This window comes from Mytilus californianus, unplaced genomic scaffold, assembly GCF_021869535.1.
Source record: "Mytilus californianus isolate M0D057914Y unplaced genomic scaffold, xbMytCali1.0.p SCAF_5, whole genome shotgun sequence".
In the NCBI taxonomy this organism is placed as follows: domain Eukaryota; kingdom Metazoa; phylum Mollusca; class Bivalvia; order Mytilida; family Mytilidae; genus Mytilus; species Mytilus californianus.
In genome coordinates, this window is record NW_026262701.1 from 52,266,618 (window position 1) to 52,284,703 (window position 18,086).

The 18,086-nt window shown below is 31.1% G+C and overlaps 1 protein-coding gene across 3 annotated transcripts in view; it reads left to right on the top strand.

The window, feature by feature from the left end:
* Nucleotides 1-17,165: 17,165 nt before the first annotated feature.
* Nucleotides 17,166-18,086, top strand: part of LOC127702491 (perlucin-like protein) — a 28,369-nt gene continuing 27,448 nt past the window's right edge. Inside the window, exon 1 of one of the 3 annotated variants that reach the window (XM_052206706.1) lies at nucleotides 17,166-17,237. The gene's annotated coding sequence lies outside the window, so the exon portion shown is untranslated. The remainder of the gene's footprint in view (nucleotides 17,238-18,086) is intronic. The other 2 variants (XM_052206704.1, XM_052206703.1) reach the window with 2 other exon arrangements.

Below are 18,086 nucleotides of genomic sequence, written 5' to 3' on the forward strand. Positions count from 1 at the left end.
AAGTGCACTATTAATAAGTACATGTAGCTTTCTGACAGTATGAGTTAAACATGTGATGAATTTAAAATGGAGGCTCTAGAGGCCATGTGTTGCTCACCAACATCTTTAACCAGGGCCACTTTTTAGTAAAAATTTTCATTAAAGGGGAATAACTCTACGAAGAGTTGACTTACAATTTTAGTCATTTGACGTATTTTAAGATGTTATTCAGCTGATAGTTTTACCAGCTTTTCTATTATAGTTTTCAAGATATAAGACAAAAAAATCAAAAATACTTCTAATATTTAATAACTCCAATAACTTCTATAAGTCGTCTGTAAGTTTTAGCTATAGACATTATGTAGATCTCATCATTTTGAACATGTCAGATTTTTTTCTAATAGCGGTTTTCACGATAATAGACCAAAAAGGTATTTCGACCATATAAATTCTATTACGGGTTAAATTACAGTTTCAGTCATTTGACGTATTTGTAGATATTATCCTGCTGAATATTTTTAACCTTTACAAATCTTTATCTATCTGTAAGAGTTTCAAGATAATATGCAAATTGGGAAAAATCGTTATTGAAGGGCAAAAATGTCAATCATTGTGTCAATAGGAAGTCGACTAACGATTTCAGTCATGCATACTTATTTGTAGATCTTATCGTGTTGGTCATTTTTAGCTATTTAAAGTTTGTATCCATCTATTATAGTTTTCAAGATAGAAGATAAATATGCAAAATAATTAAAATGGATACAAATAAGGACAATAACTCCAAGGAGAAGTCGTCTGACAGTTTTGATGTCAATAGCATTAGGTAGACCCACACCATTTTGAACAATTTTGACTTATTCAGATCTCTATCTGTAGCCGTTTTCAAGATAACAGACTAAAAATGCGTTTTTTCTTCATTTTTGTTTTATAGCCATGTCAGCCATGTCTTTTGGCAGGCGGGGTCATATGATACATTTTTTAAACAAGATACCATATTTTTCAGAGGAGATAATCTTTGTAAAAGTTAATGGACGACGACGACGGGCGCCAAATGATATCAAATTTTACTTAAAACATTTTCTTAAAATGAAATTGAAACACAAACCATTGCACTTGCGTCATTCTGTCAGTATGATTTACAAACATGTATACATATATGTAATTCTTAAAACATCTGCAGAAACCTACCTTTTCACTCTAGCCTTTAAAAAAAAAAAACATGTAGAAAGTATCTATGTATGTTTCGAAGTAATACCATTAAACGAGCTAATTGATTATCTGTCATTTAATACGTCTATTCTATGACGTGTTATAAGTGTTAAATTAAAATAACCAAATTGAATGCACCAAAACCTATTTACAGATAATTTACGGTGAAATAATCACTGATATCATGCCAAATCTAAAACTATGTTTGCTAACTTATTCATTTGATGATGAAATTATTTATTGTTTCTTTTTAATATAATTGCACTTAATACAAGGTTTACTCCACATTCAAAAGGTAGCACCCATTTTATCCGGAATTTATTTCAATCGCAAGGCCCGATCGGAACATGTTAGTTTATCTTTTGTTTTAAACTTACTTTTGTTAAAAGCGAAACATATTCTAATTATTTAATGTTTTTCTTTTCTTAAATAATAGATTAAAATGAATATATTTCAAAATTGAGCCAATAGTTTTCAAAGAAAAGTTATCATCGCGCAAATTTGATTAAATGAAATTGAATCTGAAAACCATTCTGTCAGTAGGATTTACAAAAATACATGCTTTTTTCAAAACACATTTAGGAAGTAAATATTTCTGTTTTGAAGTTATACGATCAAACGATTAAATTGATCAACAGTCATTTGATACAATACTGTATGACGTGTTATCAGTGTGTTAAATTTTAATAGCCGATTGAATATATAAAAGCCTGTTCACAGATATTACACAATGCAGTACATGTAGCACTGGTATTATGCCAAATTGAAATCTATATTTGCTAACTTATTAATTTTATGATGAAATCATTTATTGTTTCGTTTTAATAAAATTACACTGTTACAAGGTCTGACCTACATTAAAAAAGCACCCATTTACCGGTTATTTATTTCACTCACAAGGTCAAAATTTAAATTACTTATATCTAAAGAATATTATATGATGTACATCTGTACTTAACTTATAAATAGAAATATTTTACAATTATTTTACACATATCCGTTGAATCAAAACATTTTCCATTTCCTTACCTGTTTGTTGAAACTATATTTTCGTAACTTGTTTATGTTTCTGTAATATGTTGCATTAATGGACATCATTAACCAACGTGGATCAAAAGACAGAATGCAACTTTACTTTCAAAATGTTTTTTTTAGATTCTTTACAGAACATTTGTCTTATTCATTTTTTTTTTCGATACCGAAGGTTGTTCTGAACTAGGATATATCTTTTTAGTGACAACAAAATACATATATTCAACAAAATAAATAAGTTTGATTGAATAATGATATAATTCATATTTAACGTCAAGTTTAAAATATATCATGCATATCAGGATGAGATCATGTTAATGTGTCATAACTATGATTCCTGTTTTGTACTAGACCGACACACTGAGTCGAATAAATAACGTTCTTGTTGAAAATGTTACATCCACAGGTGGATGTGTCACCCTACTTTGACACCTACCAATCCAACCAGTCGTTGCCATTACTCCTAGATGGTGAGGGCTAAGCGGAGAAGCAGCAAATATCTATTTTCAGGTATTTGTTTACCCAGGCCTAGAAAGTTTAAATGTCATTGTTTTGTTTGAAGATTAATGTGCTGAAATTATTATATGTTATCGATGTAAATATATAACTTTTCCGTCAAAAAATGTATTTTTGTACATTATTTTACACGGTGCTATGATTTTGCACCTATTCTGAGCTACAATTTGTCGATACAAAATTTGACATTGTACAAACTGATATATAAAGTAACTCTTTATATGATTCGTACACACACACAAATCCGTTCATATGTGGACTTGATGGAAGTATATATTTCATGCAGGGAATACAAACATTATCTATTAGATAAACTTAATCTTGACTTAAAACGGCATTTGGGCCTCTTTCTCATGGTTTGCAAAAAAAAGTGTTTACGTTTTAAAAAACCCAACGAAATAATACAAAATTAGATTCAATCGAGCGTCTATATATTCTACTTGAAAGGTTTATTATCTTTATTAGTTGTATGATCAATACACCAAATTTTATTAGTAAGAGAAGTGTCATGAATGAGATATAAAATAATCCTCAAGTAAACATTCACATTTGATATTTGTTTAAAATATTCGATTGAACCTTAGTCTTATTCCTTCTTAAATTGATTTATTATACTCTTGCTGTGTTTAAGTCATTTATGAACGTCCACTGCCTGTAACAAAATAATTTAATAGAAATTTACAACAAAAATGTACATACGTGACACAGATATAGAAATAGAAGTTTGATTTTAAAGTCGGTACAAACCGACACATACAATGACAATGCTTTACAACTTAAAACCACATACATGTTTACTAAGTAAAATACCAATAAGAACATATTATATATGTTTTGGACGAATATGATATAATTTCGTTTTCATCACACTATATTAATGTATCCGTATAATTACAGCCTTCTGTTGCGATAGGCTGTTTAAGTGTATCGATAAGCCTGAACTTCTTGATTTTATTTACTTATCTAGTATACGTATGTTTAATGACTGTACCATTCAAAACTGTATACATCCATATTTTGATAAAAGTAGAAGTATCTATTATTTCGTATACATACAAAAAGACCAGTAGACATCTAAGTTTTAATTATACATCAGTTACATCAGACGTCAGTACGGAAAATAATGGTCCTTCAACTTGAGACTAGGCATCATGGAATTTTAGATAAAATTCCAATGGCCATGTCATGAAATGGGAACAACTTTTCTGCAAGACCGAGAGTATAAAAAACTCTCAGAAAAAAGACCAACATATCGTTCTCCATCGAAAATAGATTTGAACGAGTGGCTTTAATTTATACATTGTAAATTACCCTCTTTCATCCTATTGTTAAACATAAGTGAAAACGGGAAAACCTGATTAAAAGAGGATATTCGAATATATAAAAGGGAACATAATCGGCCAATTTCTAAAAGAAGAAACAAACTTCAAGTACTCGCAGAGCGGTTTGTGTTTGTACCGACCAACAAAGAAGTCAATAATATGGTATTGGTATGACATAAGCACTACACGGAAGTTCTAATGAAGGAAATTATAAATTATTCTACATGAGGTCCGTGCGCTCAACAGAGAGTCAAACAATAAAAAATCAAATTATTATTGCATGTCAGCTGAATGCCCCCTTTAAACATTTAAAAGTCTCTGACTGTGCATTCTTTATCTCAACTACACAAAATTATGTTATATATTTGTTTATGTCGACCTCTAGAGAGCGATGTATCAGTGCGTTTAACTAATTCTCTAAAAACATTCCAATAATTTATTCTTACCTTATGTAATAACGCATATGCAAACAATGGAATTAACTATTTTTGGTGTGTGATAAATTATTTTGATGTTTTAGATACGTTAAGGTATTAACAATTCATTTGGAAACGAAACTCAACATATACGCCCACGAAACTAGGTTTCAACCCCCTCAGGCAAAGATGACCTAAGATAGATTTGGCTATTACGTTTAGATCCTCTTTGGTCATATAGCTCTTCAACTGTATCGGTTCTTATATATCCTTAGTTTTCAAAAATTAGGCTTTGAGCATTCATGTTGTCTTCATTTTTACAAAAGAGAAAATCATGAACAATTATAGAGACAGCGTTGTTGAATTATTAGTTGTAATTGGCTTCATTAGGCTTTGAGCGTTCCTGTTGTCTTCATTTTTACAATAAAGAAAATCATGAACAATTATAGAGACAACGTTAACGTTGTTGAATTATTAGTTGGAATTGGCTTTGAACTAGCTTTCAGTAGTTGCGAGTACCCTTATTTTGGTGCTTTGTGTCTATTGTTTTTATGAAAGTGGTATTTATGCCTCGTTGCGATCTTTAGAGTAAAGCCAATTGCAACTGATTTTTACTGTTTGTTTTAATGTTGTGCTGTTACACCACTGACCCAGATTAGGGGGAAGATTGAGCGCTCACAAACATGTTTAACCCCGACACATTCTTTATGTGCCTGTCCCAAGTCAGGAGCCTGTAGTACAGTCGTTGCCGTTGGTTAATGTCTGTCATATTTGTTTTTCGTAAATTGTTTTGTTATAAATAAGGCCTTTAGTTTCCTCGTTTGAATTATTTCATATTTTTCATGTCGAGACCTTATAGCCGACCAAATGGTATAGGGTTTTCTCATTGTTAAATGCCATACGGTTGTCTATAATTATTTACTTCCACTTCATTTTAACTCTGATGTATTGTGGTCCCATTGACCATCATACCACATCTCAATTTTATATAGGTCTGTTCTATGTTTTATTGGAATTTCAACCAAAGATGAAGACCTTGATCTTTCCTCACTGTACTGTATACTACAATTTGAATATTGACTTATTTATCTTTATCACTAGTATACCTCATTAATAACTTAAAGACAAATTGAAAGAACTATAGATATAGCCTCACCTGGTTTCATTGAAAAGAATGGCCAACGTAGATACATATACTTTGTTTTAGGAAAAGATAAATCAAACTCTCTGATTTCAACAAAAAAATCTATGAAAGTGAATTCATCAAGATTCTTATTTTTTGTTTTATTAACAACATATTTGTTACGTTTGGGGGCTTGTTTATTCGATAAAGAATCTGCATTCTTATGGGAATTAATTTGTTTTCTACTGCCAACATGTTCCGTTAATCTATTAGACTTCATACAGGAGCTTCTACGCGTCTATGGAAGAATGAAAAGAAGACAACATTATCGTTTAACATCACGTTCCGCTATACAGATGATGTCCTCTTGCTTAATAATACAAAGTTGTGTGAATAAGTTGAACGCATTCATCCTATCAAACTAATACACATGATTTTGTTAATATATAGGAACTATCATTCAAGAGAAAGGTTTATCTACCTATAAAACCAGGTAAAACACAACAGTTTCTGTACTACGTCAGGAATCTGGCAATTGTTTTCCATTCGTTCCGTTGGTTGATAAAGTCTAACGTTTGACTTTTTATGGACTTCACCCTTTTTTCAATTTACCTTGGAGTTCGGTATTTTTTTATGCTTTTTTATGGTACAGTTAAGTCTGTCTCATATCTTGACTTATATCTAGAAATTGACCGTTAAGGTCGACTGAGGACAATACTTTAAAACAACAAGAATGATTTCAGCTTTCTAATTGCGAACTTTAAATTTCTATGTAACAACATTCAAGCAGCGCCTGCATATGAATTTTATATATGTTCTAGTTGAAACGATATACCAGAGCTTTGTTGCCTATCATGTTTTTTCTTGATTTAGGATTGCTACTCAGTTGGGAGCTATTAAAGCAGGGGTTTAATATAGTGAATTAAAGTCATCGATACCTTCGGAAGTTTACGGACGCTATCAGTAGACTTGTTCTTGCATGAGCATTCCGGCGGGAGACCATGTGGAGGAGGAACTGCTTACACTTCCGGAGCTCCTGAGTTCAATCGATTTTTTATGGGGTTCGTATTGCACAATCTTTATTTTTTCTATGTTACAGTGATACTCGAGGCAAAAACATAATACAAATGCTGAAAGTGGATAAAACCAACAAGAATAGATCACGTTTGATGAATGCTCTTAAAGATAAGATGAAGTTAAAATATAATCAGTCTTCTGTTTTAATAACATATCAGGAGTTGATATTAACGGATTATCTAGGTATGTTGATAGCAGTATCAGAGGACTGGAGTTCGTTATTGCTGAAACTTCCGCTATTTACGAGTTGAACTTTTGGTCCTGTGTGCAGATGTACCTGATGATATCACTCCTGAAATACACTTTCTGTGCATGACATTGATGTACTTTTATTTTTGAACGCAATTAACGAAGATGCAATTTTGATTGATCATTCGCATTTTCTTACATATTCAATCATTTATTTACCGCGCACCGGTAGATGTAAGATACAAAAACATCCGTTCCGTGCATGACCTAAATGTACGTCACGGAAACTTTACCTGTCGACCAGTCAAACTGTTTTTTTTATGTTACGAAGGCGTTAAATTCTCTCATTTTAGTTTTAAAATTGCTATTTCAATCTGAAGCGGCGGTGTATCTAAATCATCGGTTTAAAGGGTACGCTTACATCAAATTAGATATTTCCACGATTTAAATAATATGCTAATAATACAAAAACACGTGATAATTTGAAGGTTAAATGTCAACATAAACCTATAACAGTGCTATCATACACACTTTTTTGTCAGTGTGATAATACTTGCTTTGATATTTTTTTAGTTTAAAGACACTGTATATAGCCAGCCTAGAAGTATTAAAATGCATTAAAACTTATTCATACTTATTATACTTAAAGTATTCTGAAAGTTCCAGATTAATCAACATTAAGCGATACAACATGCATCAATTAAAGGTCCCATATTTTAACTCGTGCCGGTTGTAAAAATAACTTAATCGATGACTGTAAACCAACAGGTAAACGCAAGATGAATGAAATAGTGAATTTTCGACATCAAAGCAGTTTCGGTTTTCGTTCTTCGCAAAATAAAAGTTTGTCCTGAAAAAATCCTCCAGAATGTCAAGTTGTCGTTCCATAATCTAACAATGCAGTTTAAAGTGAAAATTGATCACATGTACTTTTCGCATTCTTTATTTACATGAAGAAAGTCTTAGTGTTTGTATGGTATATTTTATATCTGACCATATATCATATCCAACCCATTTATTGTTAAAAGTCCTATTCTAGCTTCAAACACATCGAAACGTTTGATTTAAAGGAAAAACAGGTCATTGTTTTTGACAAAAGCTCATTTTGTTTATGTTTTGTTGGCCTTGACATATGAATCATATGTGTGGTTGTTTTATGTGTAGTGTTGGGATGCTGTCTCATTGGCAAACACTAGACATCTCTTTTTATTTATATTTTTCAGAAATCAAGCCTGAGTAACATTTCATAAATTTTCTAAATAATTCTAAATTAAACCCAATTAAAATTACGAGCTTTACATGTTACATCAATGCACGTAAATGACCGGCATCGTATGATAAACGAATGATAATTTCAAGAGTTAAATTAAGCTTAGCACGATACTTCAATATTGAAGAACTTCTGATATTTTGAATCTTCTATGTGACTTCAAACTATGTTTCACGCGAAAAATTATCTAGTCCAGAAGAATTTTACGGATTTTGTTTACATAATCCACAAAATTAATGTTTGTGCAAGGAAAAAATCATTGATAGGGTATATGTTAAACACATTCCTATCAATTATATGCAAACAACTTTTATTTTATTAATGGAAATGTGTATATAGTGACCATGTATATTCCAACTGAAAGGCCCCTGACAGATTGGCATAGCGTAAAATCCTAGTCTTTGGCAAACACGATAAAGGTAAGCCGTCCGGTAATATCAACAACATACTTGAATATGGATATCCAAATTTTTCTGATTTATACATGTTATATTCTAATACCATTGTCCACCGCCTATGTTGTTTTAATTTGAATTATTTTAATGGTATTCTTCAGCAAATCTTTGATCTTAGCTTAATCTGTGGTAACCCATTAAAAATCTTGGAGTTTTTAACCAAATACCTTCTGCCCCTCTTTATTTTGTTTCTCTTTTCGAATTTTTTTTTTTTGGGGGGGGGGGGGGGGGGCTTCCCACAACTAGTCCTAGACTGCAAGGGGTCGTATATCATTATGTGAAGTGTGTTGATCGTATCACTATTTAGTACTGTTTTGCCATAAATGCCTGTGTTTTAGTAGAACGTAATACGGACATTATGAATTTTACTATTTATTCTGATTTTTTTCCTCAGCAAGTTTTAGTATATAATTTTATCATCTGACTGAGACAACAATTAAGGGAGATAATAGAATATTCAAAAGGATAGTTAACTTCCTGTTACGTGTTAATATATCTGTCCGATATCAGGATTCTCATCAATGTTTTTTTCCAGTTATCTATAAGCTGATGAGAGATCTTTGTTTTCTTTTTTTGATATTAACATTTCATGTAGATACAGAACGACTTAGAGCTTGATAAAGAGACCTGTCTTGTTCGAGTCTGTATAGTGTTTTTTACTTGTCCTTTCTCGTCGTGTGTTTCTTATGTGGATGTTTGTGAGTGTGGGGGTTTTGTTTTTGAGTTGCTGATTATTGGAGAAAATTCTAAATATACTGTAAACAAAAATAGACCCTTGGTTTTCCGTTACAGTTTTAAAATAAGCTTGAATACGTAATTTCATGATTTGAGTCTTTCACATTCACGCCGCATATACAGATTTGAATATGAGGCCTATATTTGGAAAGCGCTATGCGCTAAGCATGTTAAAAAATCCTTGCAACAACACTTTGACACTTACATTGTCCCTTTATCCTGGTCAAACCACTTTTTTCCAATTTGCTTACTGAATTATTGTTTAATTTGTTCTTCTGAATATACTCGGAACATATTCGTTCGACTGGGAGTTGAGGAAAGATTTAATCAATAAAACTAATGTGATTTGATGTGTACGCCTAAATTTTTGGTTCGATCTATAATGAAAAACCACAAAACGCAAGCATAACTTTAGTCAATGTTTTAAGGTTTAGAAACATAATTCTAAAAAACTCTATTTTCAGTGCTGAACCAGTTTTATTTACCAATCATAACTGATTCATTGATGCTCAATTAACGTCAAGTGTTCTGAAATAACGTGATCGAGATTGAGGGCTTAAAATTTGATCTGCCAAACCAAAGACAGTTTCCCAGGTAAACGAATCATAATATTCCAGAAGAATATTTGAAATAAAATGACAATTATTGTTTAAATCAAAATCAGGATAAAGTATAGGTAACAAAGTTTAAAAATATGATTTCTAGGAAAAAATTGGTTGCAGATATTTTACACTGTACTACCGTAATACAATATAGTGACAGGTGGACCACAGAAAGTTAAACACGACAAGGTCATGAAAGTTGCATTGTTGCATTAAACCAATATCAATATTCAGTAGCAGCTTTATAACTTTACATCAAATAACAAAAAGGTTTGTTGTGATTTTTTATATACTAATCTATATTTATGGTTTCGTAAAATTTTATTTTAATTTGATCTGATTCAAATTGAAAATAATATACAAAATAAGAACATACACGTAATTAACAATAACCAAAATCGATATTTGTACAGGTGTTTTTTTTAAAATCTGCATGCTTAGTAAGTGTATGTTATCTAAAAGAATTTGCCTTTGCGTGATGCATCTGCACGTTAATTTTATTAATACCACATCCTATATATGCACGAAAAGAGAAAACTGAGAAATGGTTAATATTTATGTAAACCGATTCAATTATTGCTTTCTATTTTTTTGCGATCCAATAAAACAATAAAACACCCGTTCACAAATAAATCATATCTTCCGTCCGTAAAGATCACCTTGAGAGAGAGAGAGAGAGAGAGACAGAGAATTTAAAATGTTCAGGTGCTTAACGCTATCTTAAAAATATTTATTTTTAAATTGAAATGTTGTGCACAAAAACTTGATTTGAAAATAAAATATTATTGACTGGCAATCTTTCAGAGAGACAGACAGACAGAGTGAGAGAGAGATAATTTACAATGTTCAGGTGCTTAACGCATTCTTGAAAATATTCATCTTTAAATTTTAATTTTGTGCACAAGAACTTTATTTGAAAATAAAATATTATTGTCTGGCAATCTTTCAAATTAAAACAAATATACTTTCAACATGTTCAACTGTTCAAACTTCAAAGTTGACTTTAGATCACAACAGATTTCAATGAAATGTAAGCGATATTCAGTAAAATAAAAGTAATGAAATCAGCGTCTTTCATACAGTCTTCATTCACCCAAATGATTGGCTGGGGTATAAAATTATGCTCACTTGGTCTTTTTCTATCTGGCAACAAAACCAATGCTCTAGTGGTTGTCCAAACTTATCGTCCTTTATCCCGATTGATCAAACCTTTTGTAAAACCTACCTTCGTGTACTTGTATTATTGTTTATGTGTTCTCATCTTGAGAATGTATTCAATATTTGCAACAGCGAAAAAAAACCAATCAATTAATTCAGTTTAATGTTTTTCATATGCCAGTTTCTATGATAATTAAAGCCAACCCACATCTAAATTTGGCAAAAACACAGCGGGGACTATAAAACATTACAAACTAACAAAATTTGACGTAGAAGACGCAACTCATTCTACACAAAAAAAAGGTGACTGAGGAATAGAAATATGATCACCATTGGTATTCCTCCGACCGGCAATAAAACCCTCGCCAAAGTGGGGCGTCCGTTTAGCTGTGCGGGATGTACAAGCTCGCAGCCACGTCCCGTCAAAATGGGGACGTTAACTTCGATGCCTCGTGTAAAGAGAGTGCCACGCTCTTTGAAAGTTAAGAACCCTTATGACAACTCTCTGAGGGGTCCGTAGTGGCCTGTTCTATCCCTATCCAATATACCCTTATATTCCCGTGGCAGTCCAAATTTCCCCGACCTTCACCCCGGATGGCCTTTATTACAGAACCTACCTATTGTAATTATTGTTAATTTGTTCTCGTCCTAAACATGCATGAAATATTTGCCACTGGACGTTAAGCAACCAACAATCAATCAATCAATCTACAAAAACAAAATCAAAATAGAGAACTTTTATTAATATTTTGATTTATATAACAGAAACCCCCAAACTCTAAAACGTTGAGAAGTTTACGAAAAATGTAATTCCATTTTATAGCAATTTAAAGTTGGCGACTGAAATTATTTGCCCCATCAAAAAAAAATTTCTGTCTGTTAAAAGATAAAAAATCTTAAATGCTTAGTTTTCACAGGATGTTCTTTTCTGTAATTCTGGTTTTGTGTTTCATTTCTATGATCGAGTCAAACTCATGTGATATATCCAAAGAGAAAGCAACGATATCTAGCATGCTTTAGTCCATGGAAAAAAAGATGAAAGGTAAATTAACACTTTTCATTGTGGGAACTTGGCAAAGCTTGATAGAATCAAGTCATGCTTCAATTTACACCAATTTGACAATTCTTAAAAATAATATCTGAATCCAATGTTCTTTTACTTTTGTTAGAGTTGATTAATTTTTTTTTTAAGCAGGGGTACGTTTTTAACGTAGATTTCAACGAAAAGATTTTAAAGTGTTTAAAGTTTGTTAAAATCACATTAATATACTCCTTGAATAACCGAGATTAAAACAGACACCTAAACAAATGATTTGACAGTAGTTTTTTTTAATACTTACGCATTGTTCATTGAAATTATGCTACATGTACATTATTGTAATAATACTTATAAACGTTATTGCATATTTTAACAGAAAAGTGTTCTGCCAACTCAGGGAATTGTCCAGCCGGTTGGAAGAAATACAAGGATCACTGCTACTTTTTTTCACCGGACACAAAAATATGGCATTATGCTGCAGTAGGTCACTTCTTTACTTATACTAATATAGGAAATTATTCACAAAATTCAATGCAACTGGTCAATTCAATTGTATCAAGAGCTATTCGATCATTTATTAGATGTTGGGTCAATATGTCTCTATAGCAACTACTGGATTCAGTTGACACTACTCTACATCCACTAGTCTAGATGAAATGTTTTAATAGCTTTTGATTAAAAGAAATGATCCCATGAAAGAATATTGGCTAAATAATGAGTGTTTCCGGTAATATCTAGGAGCATTATACAAATCACTGTAATTTCACTACTACAATAATTACTAGAAATTTTTAGTGCAATGGTTGGCATATTTTTTTAATTCTATTCTCTCATCTTTCATATCTTCTGTCAATTATACCTTTTAATGTAATAAATATTTCATAAATTGTATGGAAATATATAAGATTTTAACGTTTACTGAAAGGTCAGAATAAGACATTTAAAAGTAACGATTTCAAGCTTTGTTAATATCCAGAGTATAACGTTCTATTTCTGTTATTCCAGAAACAATGGAACAATATGGGAGGCTACCTTGTAAAGATTGGAGACTCAGCAGAAAACTCATGGATTGTTAGCAAGCTTTATGGTAAGTATATTTATACGTATGATAAGACACACCGACACTGTTACATTTTCGCAACACAACTGTAGTAGAAAAATAACAAAATAGAGTAATCACAAGTGAGACAAAACGTATGTGAAAATAAATTTTAAAATTTTCAATATAGAACCGAAATTTAGGGAAAAAGTGTGATTCAATATTATAATATCAATTAGGGTAATATATGGTAGCAACAAATACTTACAAAATTTACAGTGTATTTTATATCAAGTTCTTTAAGTTCGGAAATATACCAAACAAAACATGGTAACGTCACCCAGGATTGTTTTCACACTACTTTGCGAAATGTATGTGGATTTAATAAAGGGAAAGCTCATTATGTGACAAAACAAAATGACAGAGCTTTTAAAACGAATAGGTGAAATTACCAAGAGCTACCACTGAATAAAAGAAACATGGTTTCGTGTTCAAGCTACATAACATTTTTTCCAAACCGCACTCTCTAGGATACACTTTATATTAAGTTGATCACTTTCCTGCCAAAATATATAATAATACCATTTAGTGCTAGTTAAAATATTTAACAAATGAAAATGGGTGGGATATTATATGTACCTTTTTTTATTTAAGGGAACGCTAACCTTTATACATTGAAACATTGATTTTTCGCATAAGTCAGTTTACTGTATAGAAATACTAGTATGTATCATACAATTTTGATTCGGAATATACCAACTCTCTCTCGTTTTTTTATGACTAAAGATAAACAAAAATCAAGACTTGAATGAATTTTATAATAAAAACATTATTGCTATTATTATAATTATCATCATTAGTATTATTATTATTATTATCATTATTATTATTATTGTTGCTGTTGTAATGCCCACAGAAATGTAAAAACGAGTTTAAACGTTCCGTCAATTAAGACCAATCAAGCCAAATATCTGGGTTCACAAATAAATTTTGAGATAGTTCTGAAATCTAACCGAACTCCAATTCAAAACTGTGTGGTTGTGTGGTTGTATATCATGTGAAAACGTTTGTATTGTTTAAAATTTGATTACACAGACAATAATTGAAAATGTCGTAGTATTGATGTCTTTTAGTATATAAAATAAGGATATGAAGTATGTTCACGTGTAAGTTCATTTTTATTTGCATAAATAATTGCCTTTTATAAACTGACAACTTTTACTATAATATGTGTTTATTATTGCTGAAAAAAGAATCGGTTAAGCATAGGCATGGCTCTTGGATGGGAGCATCAGACTTTAAGAAAGAAGGAGACTGGAGATGGGTTCATGACTCTGACAAGGTTCGTTATTCCCAGTGGTATCCAGGCGAACCAAACATTACTAGCAGAAAAGAAGACTGTGGTCTATTGTCGACAGTCTTTAAGTATAAATGGAATGATGCACGATGCAACCTTGATAACACAGGGTACATCTGTGAGTGTTCACATCTAAGTTTATTTTCATTCAATACAGTTCCCATCCATTTTCATTTCTATGTTTGTTTATTGCTTTTCTTATCGGCAGAAATGTTTGGTCCACTGATAGGATTGCAATTAATCCTCATTCATATTCAGTTCAGCGTTATAAACGGCATTTCTTATTCAAAATATCCTAAATGAAAATTATTACATTATTTGGACAATAAATGTCTGATATATTTAAACTTAATCTCCCCATTACTCTTCTAATATGCTCTCATTAAAAGGGGTTAAGTTGAGATAATGAAGTAATGAAGTCATTTTTCATGGCATTAATAACAAGGATTATTTACTTAAATTGTTATAGCGACAATCACTTCCTATTTGTCTCGATTGTTACATCATTGAATGTGACTTATCAGGTATACTTGTACAGGGTGAAGCTGGATCTGTTTATCAATTCAACGTAAAATGAGATCGCCTACGATTTTCGTTTGGGTTCGTGTAGCCCAGTCTTATGTTTTCTGTATAGTGCTTTATAGACTGTTGTTGTTTTTTTCGTCGTTTTTCCTTTGTGGCAAAGGTATTCGCTGTTTTTTTTTTTCAATTTGTTGTCTTTGATTGTCCATTTGGTATCTTCTGTCTCTTTTTATGCAGTCACTTTATATGGTGCTTTATAGACAGGGAATGTAGTTTTATGCAGTAATTTTTCATAGTGTTCATAACAATTTATACCATCATTTTTCATTGTGTTTAGAACACTTTTCAATGTCTTGATACATGTTTTAGAAACGAATTAAGAATGTTAATTTTTACGATGTTTAACAAAGAATGTTATTCAATTGAGTTATAATTTTTCGTGGTGTTTACAACAAGGAATGTAATAGTATTAAGTTATTGTTCATACTGCTCACAAACTTTGTTAAGGTAAACTGTAAACTGTTGCCTGCTTGATGTTTTGTTTAGTATTATCAATATCAACTGTTTAGTTTTCTTATCATTTTGAAATACATCATTTAAAATATTGTCAAATTAATCGTGCAGAAGTAAACTCTAAACAGAGGTTTATAAAGTCAAACAAAAAAAAAGACTTATTACTCCCGGAGCACACTGCACTTCAATATTTTACCGAACAGAATAGGAATATTTAAAATTTTTAAGGTTTATATATAATAGCTTTTTTTGGCAAAGTAAATACATGTTTGTAATCTTTGCTAATAATTTTTCATGACTACTTTCTCAAATTTCCTCCGATAAACATGACAAATTTTGATTGAGAATAATGTATATTCAGACATACTCATGTTTCCTTCTTCTGTTCTTATAGGGACCGAACTGCCGTCCGCACAATGGATGAGAGAGAATTAAGTAGCCGGTAGAAGACAGATATACTGTTAATTTCATTAAAGAAATCTAAACAGAAATAATTTGGCCATTAATCTCATTTATGATAAGCATACACAGTATATTAACTATTATATTATGTAAACTTGTCTTACCACTAAAGAGCTACTTTTAGAACCAGCATTTTGACAATATACAATAAAATACCACAATTAGAATCCGGTAAATTCTGGAAAGGCTATTAACTACAAAAATATCCTCATGACGTACTAAAAATCTAATTTTACGATTAAATATTTGTCAGCAAAAGTGTTGGAGAAAGCATAGGAGAAAAAGCTATGTGTATGCATTTCACAAACAGTTCTATAATAAACTTTGTTCCTCAGTGTGAATTCTCTTTGTTTGGTTTTTTATTTGAACAAAGACCTCAAAATCCAAGTTCAATATGCCAAGGATTTCTTGTAAAAAATCTTCGCAATATCAGGAAAACTGGACATAACTTGAATTCGGTATTAAAGTTTGCGCAAAACAAATCTTTTTCAAGACCCTAATGATTTGTCAGATTTGCATTAACATTTAATATTATGATAACAAAATGTTTTCTATTGGAATATCATTCGAGTATCATATGAATCCGGTGCAAGGTTTACGTAGATGATTTATGTGATCGCTAATCACGGTCCGTTTTTTTTTGTTTTTTTGTTTTTTTTAATAAAGCCCTTTGCTTCAAGCACTTTAACATGTTTAAACAAACGCCCAAATTTTTGGTTCCACAAAAAACCACAAAAAGAGAGCATAGATACCGTCGTTGTCTTAAGGTTTGAATGATGTTGTACTGACCAAAATAATTGAACGTTGGTGCTTAATCAACGTCAGGTGGCAAACATCTAAGGATATCCAGGACGAAAACAAGTTGAAAAATGAATTGAAAAAAAAGGTTCTGAAATAGCGCGACCAAGATCGATTAAATTTGAACTGGCAAGCCAATACAGAAGACTTCCACAGTAACGAATCATAATACTTAGGAAGTATATATTTGAAATAGAATGACAATTATAGTTTTAATCAGATCAGGATACAGGATAAGGGACAAAGCTAAAAAGTGTAATTTTCTAGGAAATAATCGGTTGGAGATATTTAACACTGTTCTACCGTAATACTATATAGCGACAGATGGACCACAGAAATTTAAACACGATCAAGTTGCATAGTTCCTATATCATAAACCAATATTCAGTAGCAGCGTTATAACTTTACATCAAATACCAAAAAGGTTTGTTATAATTTTTTATATACTAATCTATATTTATGCTTTGTACAAATTTCGTTTTAATTTCATCCTATTTAATTTCAAAATTAGATACAGAAATAATACAATAATCAAAATCGATGTCTGAACATGTGCATTTTCAAATTTGTTTGCTTAATGTGTGTGTTTTACCTAAGTTTCTATTGAATATTGCATATGAACGTTAATTTATTGATACAACACCGTAATTATGTATGTACAGAAAGAGCAAACTGAGAAAATATTGTTGATGATGTGTGTAAACCGGTTGAATGGTTTCTTTGTATTTTTTGTATTTCATCGCAATCCAGAAAAATATAAACCGTTCATATATAAACCATATAATGGGTTTGTAAAGACCACCTTCAACCATTTTATCGTTTTTTCTACTTTTCAATGTTTCACTTAATAAATAATGCGAATAACTATTAAAAAGTATGCTAAAATAAACATATGCCAATTCAAACAAAACATTTTTTGATGGACAATATAATATTTTGATATAAATTATGTTCATATATTTGACATTTACATAATATATACAATTTACTATATAAAAGTGCCTAACGCTTCCTTAATAATATTCAAATATTTTGCGCATGTTTTATAAAGAATTTGATTTAGACATAAATTATAATTGACTGCCAATCTTACAAATTACCATAAAATTACTTTCCATTTTTAAAACTTTAAAAGAAGTATTTTTCGGATCACAATACACAGGGCAGTTATAAATAACATGTAATTCATATTCAGTGAAACCAAAGCAATACAAACAGTGCCCTTCTTCCAGTCTTAAGACACCGAAATGATTGGCCATGTATAAAAATGTGT